Below are 8,929 nucleotides of genomic sequence, written 5' to 3'. Positions count from 1 at the left end.
ACAGGTACAATAATCGACTCTGGTGAAGTTCTTGAAAGCCAAAAACTGTTTAAAATGTCTAAAAGAAATTGTGTTGTACTTCTAGGCAAATTAAAAATCATTGAGTACAGTATCTCATCTTCCCCAGGAGATGTTGGGGAAGATAACGAGATTGCATGATCTAACTCTTTCATGGTGAAAGGAAGATTATACGACTCTGAATTTAAACTAACAGCAGGAACAACCATGGTACCGTCCCTAATATTTCTGAATGCAGGAGAGTAATGTAGGGCACTAGATATATTGGAGAAATCCCTACCAAAGGTTTCTGCAACTTCTCCAGAATCAGATATGAGGAAGCCATCAATTTTCAATATAGGCAAGGTAGGTGGAGAAAATTTCCCTTGCAGCTTTCGGATTCTGTTCCAGATTAATGACATAGGGGAATCATATTTTAATTCACTTATATATCTGATAAACGATTCCCTCTTTGCTTGCTTAAATGTTTTCTTTTGCTTGGCAAGAGCTCTTTTATAGATAATTTTATTGACCAAGCCAGGAAATCTACGATATCTCTTGTAGTAAGTTCTTGTTATCTTTCGGCTCAAGGCGCATGCATCACTCCACCAAGGTACTAGAGGACGCCGAGGTTTACCAGAAGTTCGAGGAATAGACAGCATGGCACCACACAGCAATATACTGATTAAATACTCATAAGCAGATGTTGGGCTCTGAAAATCATTTATCTCTTGATCAACTTCAGTAGATTTTTTTAATAATCCCCTGGTCTGCTACCCACTGGTAATCTAACCTCAAAGACGAAGAGCAGATAGTGAGGTCAATGGCTGAGTCAGTATTATGAAAAACATCATGTCTTGTAGGGGAACCATCATTCATTAAAGTGATGTCATTTAAGTCAAGCAGCTGTTCTATTATTAAACCCCACCGGTCGCAGTTTGGCTCTCCCCAAAGGGTGTGCTTGGCATTAAAATCCCCATCAGAATGAAGGATTTAGGAAGCTGGTCTATCAACGTCTGTAGATCGGTTAATTCTAGCTGACGGGGATTACCCTGCGCATCCTGCAATCTATTTTCCAATGATGGATCAAGGTAGAGAGAACAAATTGTGATCCATTTATAATTGAAAATTTGAACTGCACAAGCCTGCAACACAGTGTTCAATTGAACAACTCTGTGATTAACAGACTTGCGGACTATGATGCCTGTGCCTATCAGGGGTGGAGACCTATGAAATGAATAATTAAAGCCCACGTTGGGAGTGTGCTCTCCCAACTTTGTCTCTTGTAGACACATCTATCGTAGATAGATTATGTTCCTTAAACAGAACCCGAACTTGCTCCCTATTTGGTATAAAGCCACGGATGTTCCATTGCATGAGAGCCATTATTTAGAGGATGGGATCTTAAAATTTTCTACCAATTTAGGAATCTGTGTCCTGGTGAGAGAGATCTTATCAATTTTACCAGTACTACTTGATCTAGATCTAGGTGTTATAGATCTTTTAGATTATGGGCCTTCACTTGCCCTTCGTTTTGCTTTTATTTTTCCTATGATGGCTGAGTGACCGAGAATGAGGCAAAGAGGGAGAAAGGACCCTCTTCTGACAAATAAAGAGGGCCTCCATCTCCTCACCGTCATCTCCACGGTGCACTGTAATGACAGGATCAGGTGAGGGCTCAATGTCAGGCAATGTCCCTGTCAGAGAGAAATTGTCAAAATATTGAGATCTGGCTTGAACCCTTGAACCATCAGGGTCCCCTGGCTTGACCAGTCTCTGCAACAGGATGAGCCCCGCCAGAGGGGGCGGGGAAACACCCCACGGGATGGGGGGGGGCGTGGGGAGCCCCACCAGGGGGGGCACGGGGAGCCCCACCAGAGGGGGCGTGGGAAACCCCATTAGGGGGTCCCCCGGGAGCACCACCTGAAGGGGCACCAGAAGTAGCAATATCCGACTGTTGTGCCTTCAAGGCATCTGAGTAAGTTTTCCTTCCCAACAGCTTCTTGGCCTGTCCCACACTGATGTGTTCAGCAATAGATTTAAGTAATGCCTCCTGTTCTTTTTTGAATGCACTGCATTTCTTATCTCGGGCTCAATGTTCACCCTTACAGTTCACAGAAATTACCGGTCCAGAACATTCCTCGTGCTCAGGCTTGCCACACGATTCACAAAGTTTATTCCTGGTGCAAACATTAGAGGAGTGTCCAAAACCAAAACATTTAAAGCACTGGAGCACTCTCGGTCTATAAGGACGAACTTTCATAATTTCATTGTCAAGGACAATTTCAGATGGCAAAAAAGGACTTACAAATGATAAAATAATCATAGACGAGCGGGGCACTTTGAAAACCTTCCAAACCACATCTGGATACATCTCCAAAATTTCCTCTTCATCCATTTCATGTAAATCTTCATTGAAGATGACACCCTTTGCATAACTGAAATTATAGTGAGGTTTTACCTCTTTTATCATACCCTCGGGATCAAGCTTTAAATTTAGGAGCATTACTGATTGAACATTGGTCTTGGCATGAACTAAAAAACTATTACGCCCAAAGCGAGTTACTTCTGGACTCCCAACATTGCCGATCTTCTGGCTTACCAACCTTTTCACCTTGAAGAGGTTGCCTCTCTCACCATGTGTTGTAATAATCAACCTTTTAGCTGGGTCTAGTGATCTGGAGGTTTTACTTATTTTACTAGAATCTTTAGCTTCAGTTGGTGGTCAATATATCTCAAGATACCTAGGGACCTCTTCTGCCTCTACAAGTCCAACACTCATAGAATCCTACCTAAACTCTCTGTAGGCTCTGTGAGCTTCCGATTCGTTGTAGAAAAATATCCAAAATTCAAAAAAAACATTATTTTTGCCAAGTCTATTCCGTAATTCTTTCATGTTCCCAAATTTACAAAATTCATTAAATAGGGTTTCATAATTCCAGTCTAAAGGGACTGGTTTTACATACAAAATGTGTCAAAAATTGCCATTTATTCCCCTTGAATAAAAATTTTCTTAGTATTTTATGAGGACTTGTTTTGAAGTATTTCCTAGTTTCTATGAAAATACGTTGATATATGATTATTTTGCTCCACAGAAGTAGTTTTATTATATTAACTATAGCAATGAGTTGGTATAAATTAGTACATTGATATTCAAAGTAATAAACCACTTTTTTTGCATATTTTGTCCATCTGTATAAAATTAGATGACGTATAATTACAGTGATGTCAAACTTCTTCTTGTGGAGACTATATATATATTATTTTCTTATTGTAAGGGCACATGCCAGTAATTATGCTTGCCTTCTGGACGAAATCCCTTTTTTTTGTATGTTGGGTTACGATTAAAGCACTTGATGTTTGTTTTTAAATTGATGTTTGTTACGTAACCCTGTAATTTTGTAGATGTGACAACTGTGTTATACAATATACTCTCCCGAGTTTTCTTCTAGGGTGGAAAGGCGAAGCTCTCGGATTTTAGCATCTGACTCCACGAAGGCAAGTAAAAGAAGATATTCTTGTAGAATCCAGCCACATCACCTCGTGAATCGTCGTCGCCATTGCAGTAACTTCTTCATTAGGATATTCTGAGATCCTGTTTGCCATTTATGTTTTATTTCTATCGAAGTAACGTAACGTTTTGTTAATAATTTTTGCAGAAATGTGTTAGTTTTCTTGTTTCTTAACGTAATTTGAATAATTGTTCTGTTCTTTAAATATTAATTATATGTGTTAAACCTTTAAATGCGTCTTTGTGAACCCGTGTGGCATCACCCAAAAAGAATTGGTGCAGGAAATACAGTCGATTGTTTCTTAACTGCACTTTTGTTGAATAAAATGCAAGGTTTCTTGACTTTAAGTAAGTTAATAAACTCCTCAACACTGTAACTTGGTCTCATTCAAAGCTAGTGCAGGAGGGCTTAAGGTTGAATGAAATCGTACCGAATGTGGCCCTAAAATTCAGTTTAGTTTCACCACATTCTTTGCTGGGCCTTCGAGCGAACCGGATGCCATAAAGATTCACAAAGGATTTTTTTTGGATGTTAAAGTTAATTTGCGATAAAGTTCACGTTGGTGATGGTTGGCTTTAAAATCATTTCAGTATAGCTGGCACGTGTCCAAAGTTATTTGGTGAGCAGGGTAAGGTATTGAATTACTTGGAGTGTTTGCCAAGTAATCTGTTGTTTATGGAACATTATTGTTCGTATTTAGTGATTACTCTGTGAAGAAATTCTTGTTGAATTTCGTAGCCATTTTTGGACTTAAATTTTTCGTGACCAGATGTATTTTGTGAATTGATGAAGAGCACGTGGTCAAATTATCTAGCATTCAGTGGATGTTATATTTCAATCAGGTTTAGATAATTTGCCATACATTTTTTGATATTTGTGCAAGTTTGTTATTGATCCATTAACAAGATAATGGATTCCAAGATTAGGGTAGTTATTGAAGGGGAAATTATTTCCTTACAAGATTTGCTTGATGAGGCAGGTAGCTGCATTGGTGATACTGATACACCAAAATCGACCCTCTTAATGTATGAACGTTGTCTTACTGAGAGTCTACGACGTTTTGAAGATAGTTGGTCACAGAATGTGACTATTATTTCACAGGATAGTGAATATGAGAGGTTATGTAGAAGTTATAGAGCAATAACTTGATGCGTAAGGAACGCTATTGGTACTACACAGAAAACTATGAGCGAGATTGGCACGGGAGATATAAATCAACGGCCCGCTTTGCCGCCTCCTTCGGCTCCCACTAACCCTCTCCCTCCCCCTAAACTCCCAGCAATTAAGATACCTGAATTTAGCGGTGGGGAGGAACAATGGCTTGCATTTTGGTATATATTTAACAGTTTAGTTCACGATCGTAGGGATATTTCCGATGTGATTAAGTTTTCTACACTCAGAGCTAGTTTAAGGGATAACGCGTTTAAAGCCATAGAAGGTTTGCTTGTCACTAATGCCAATTATTCGGTAGCTATTCAGACCCTTAAGGAGAAGTATGATAATAAGGAAAAATTGAAACTTAGACTTATGTCCAAATTAACACATTTAGTCCCTCCCAGTCATACAGTAGAGGATTTGAACACGTTCAAATTGGAATATGAGAAGATTATTTTACAAATGAACACATTGAATTTAGATGTACAGGCCATGAACCCCGTTTTCTCTAGTATAATATGCGAGAAATTATCACCTGAAACACGTAAGGCTATAGCTAATAAACATAATAGTATGTCTCTTGATTTTTAAGCAAATTTCCTCAGTTTGAAATATGTTTGTGATTAATGGACTTTTGTTACGAAGGTGAGAATTCTATAGAGAAGACGAGATCAGGGCAACTATTCTAAAGTGATTCCCTCAAATGTGCAAAACGTGCAGAGAGCACAACCAAGTAACAGAAAACTTAGTGATAGTAAGACCATTACAATAATTGTGTGTTTTTGCTTATCGAACCATGCCTCTCGCGATTGTAAGACTCAAATCCATTGATAGTAGCAAGGGACAGAGTTAAATATTTAGATTGTGCTTTGCTTGCCTCAAAGGAGGTCATTTCTTAAATCTCTGAAAATGTGAAATAACGCCGGAAATGTAATAGATGTGATGGGCCTCATTACCCGATGATTTGTAAGAAAACAGAAAACCCTGTTAATCCTGCTCCACCAAAGTTGAGTGTAAATAGTAGTAATGTTAGTGAATCAAATGTTAATTCTGGGAAATCTCATAATGATTCTAAACGTGCTGTTAGTAAAGGTGATTCCCCAGTAGTTATGACTGCTTCTTTGGGAATTGATCATTCTCAGACTAATAAGATTTCTGTTTCGACTGCTCTTCCTACTGCTAAGGTAAATGTGTCAGGGAATGGACATCGTTCCTTTGAGAGAGCACTCTTTAATTCTGGTGCGCAAAGAACGTTTATTGCAACGGAATTAGCCAATAAGCTTAGTCTATCGTCCATAGCAACAGTAGCCTTAAAGGTAAAACCATTTGGCAGTGATGCCATGGAAGTTAATTGTAATATAGTAAGAGTTGTGGTGAGACTAGGTAAGATTCGTACTGTCATTAATGCCATTGCATTCGATAGAGTTAATTCCAGAATTTATTCTCCAGGATTGAGTAAGTCAGCTGCATTCTTGACGAGTAAAGGCATAAAATTAGCAGATAATGATTTAAATTCAGATGAAGTGAATGGTATAGAATTAATCATTGGAGCTGATTACTATGGAAAATTCATTCAGAACAGGCAAATTTGCTCTGGAATACAGATATTGAATAGTTCTGGTGGTGCACTAATTTTTGGACCTCTTCCTAGTTGGTCTTATGACAAAGTAGAATCTAATGAGATTACCACATCATATGTATGTTGTTCAAGAATAGAAGTAGAGGAAATCCTTATTAATTCTTGTTGTGAAGTTAGAAAATTATGGGATTTAGAAAGTGTTGGTATTCGTCAATCTGAAATTAGTCCTGAAGAAAGAGAATCAGTTAAGTGTTTTAAGGAAAAAAGGGTTGACAATAAATATGAAGTGTCCTTACCATTCAAAGATGAAAGTAGACCGCCTGTTAACTATAGAATAGCCATTGGTCAATTAAATTCCTTGTTACATAGATTCAAATCTGACCCCTCCTTGTATGCTCATTATGATAAGATTATCAAAGATGACGTTCAGTCTGGGTTTATAGAATTAATTCCTTCAGGCTCCCCTATTATAGGGCATTATTTACCCCACCATGCTGTACTGAAGGATTCAGAAAAAACTCCCATTCGAATAGTTTTTAATGCTTCTTCAAAGGCTAAAGGAGAACTTTCCTTAAATGATTGTTTATTAACTGGTCCCTCATTAACTACTAAACTTTTCGATGCCCTGTTGAGTTTCCGTACAAACCCAGTAGCTGTGATTTCAGATATCAGTAAAGACTTTTTAAGGATAGGCATTTCACCTGACTGCCGTGATTATTGCAGATTTCTATGGATAACTGATCCCTCCGACATGAAGTCTACTGTAACTTACCGGTTTTGTGTAGTTTGTTTTGGAGCTACATGCTCCCCCTTTCTCTTGCAGCAAACCCTCTTGCATCATTTATCTTTACATGATTTATTACTGGATGAGTATCCAGTAATAAATGCGATTCTTGAAGACGCTAAAATGCCTCTACAAGAATGGGTCATTAATGATTCAGAGTTTAACAGAACCATAGATGTTATCAAAGAAAGAGTAAACGTTTTGGGTTTAGAGTGGTATCTAGCACAAGATGAGATGTCACTGAAGGAAGTAAATTGTGAGTATAAAGGACCTTTAACCAAACGAAAGGTATATCAGTAGTAGCTCGGATGTTTGATCCTCTAGGATTATTGTCACCTATACAGGTGAGAGGTAAATATTTTCTTAAATGTTTGTGGAGTAACTACGGGTGGGATGACCCTTTGCCAGAATCATTATGGTTTAAGGTTTGATGAAATTTGCAAGTGTTTTAGAAATGTAGAAAGTTTAAAGTTTCCTAGGTTTGTTGTACATCCTGAATGTTCCCACTTACATGTATTTTGTGATGCCTCTAACAAGGCATATGGAGCTGCTGCCTATGTGATTGATTTCAAGAGAAGTGTAAGCAATTTACTGGTCAGTAAGTGTAAAGTGGCACCAAACCCTAAACAGACTATTCCGCGTTTGGAATTGACAGCCTTGTCCTTGGGTGCGAAACTTGCTGGAAGATTAATGCAGAATGATGATTTAAGACTGAGTTCTTGCACTCTCTGGAGTGACTCCATGGTTTCTATTTGTTGGGTGAAGAACAATAATAGTAAAATTCCCTATATACGAAACAGAGTCACTGAAATTAATGAATTCAAGTTTCCTCTACGGTATACCCCCTCTAAGGATAATCCAGCTGATATTCTATCCAGAGGTAGTAATAGTAAAGATTTAGCGCAAAATTCCTTATGGTGGAGTGGCCCTAAATGGCTTTTAACTGGTGATTATCCCCAATCTTTAGCTACAGAAACTGTGCATGTTAATGAAATTCTTTCAGAACATAAGTTTGTTCACCCTCCAACCCCATTAATTGACATCCCACGTTATAATAATTTAAGTAAGCTTAACCGTATCATGAGGTTAATATTGCTTTTTCTTAATAAGTGCAGTAAAGGTTCTAAGTTTGTTGTTAACGAAATGAAAGCACTTGTCCTCCTTGAACAGAAGCAACATTTTTCTACTACCAGAATGTACCTCTGTGATAAGAATTCACATGGAGTGTCCATGGATGTTAAGAACTTGTGTAATCAGTTAAACTTATTTGTTGATGAAGAAAATCTAGTTAGGTCTCAGGGTCGCATGAAAAACGCTTCCATGTCTTATGATACTCAGTGCCCAATGTTATTGCCTTCCAAAAGTTATTTAACAGTGTTGATAGTTGAACATTTGCATAGACATCATCACCATTGTGGTGTCAATTCTGTATTTGTATTGTTGAGAGAAACCTTTTGGGTACCTAAAGCACGACAAGTTATCAAATCAATTATGTCCAAGTGTGTTTTGTGTCAGAAGTTAACCAAGAAACGGTTGTGTTTGCCTCCTCCCCCGCCATTACCCACAGAAAGAGAGACATAATAATTCTAGTAATAATCTCTCTGCAAATGTGAAAGTTGGGGACATAGTGATGGTAGACTTAGAAGATCATCTGGGTAAAGGCTATAGATCCCTCCTCTCATTGGGTAAGGTTACCCAGCTGCTCCCATCGTCTGATGGTGTGATTAGGTCTGTAGAAGTGAGAGTGAATAATAAACTATACATGAGATCAATCACAAAGCTCGTACTTCTGGAATTACCCGAGATGGAATTTGATAGTGCTGTAACTCAGGAGACAGATAGTGTGCCTCTGAATGGTACTAGACCTCGGCGGGCAGCAGCAATCCGCTGTGATCAAGAGAG

The sequence above is a fragment of the Macrobrachium nipponense genome, chromosome 39 (assembly GCF_015104395.2).
Source record: "Macrobrachium nipponense isolate FS-2020 chromosome 39, ASM1510439v2, whole genome shotgun sequence".
In the NCBI taxonomy this organism is placed as follows: domain Eukaryota; kingdom Metazoa; phylum Arthropoda; class Malacostraca; order Decapoda; family Palaemonidae; genus Macrobrachium; species Macrobrachium nipponense.
Note: the sequence above shows the minus strand (reverse complement) of the source record.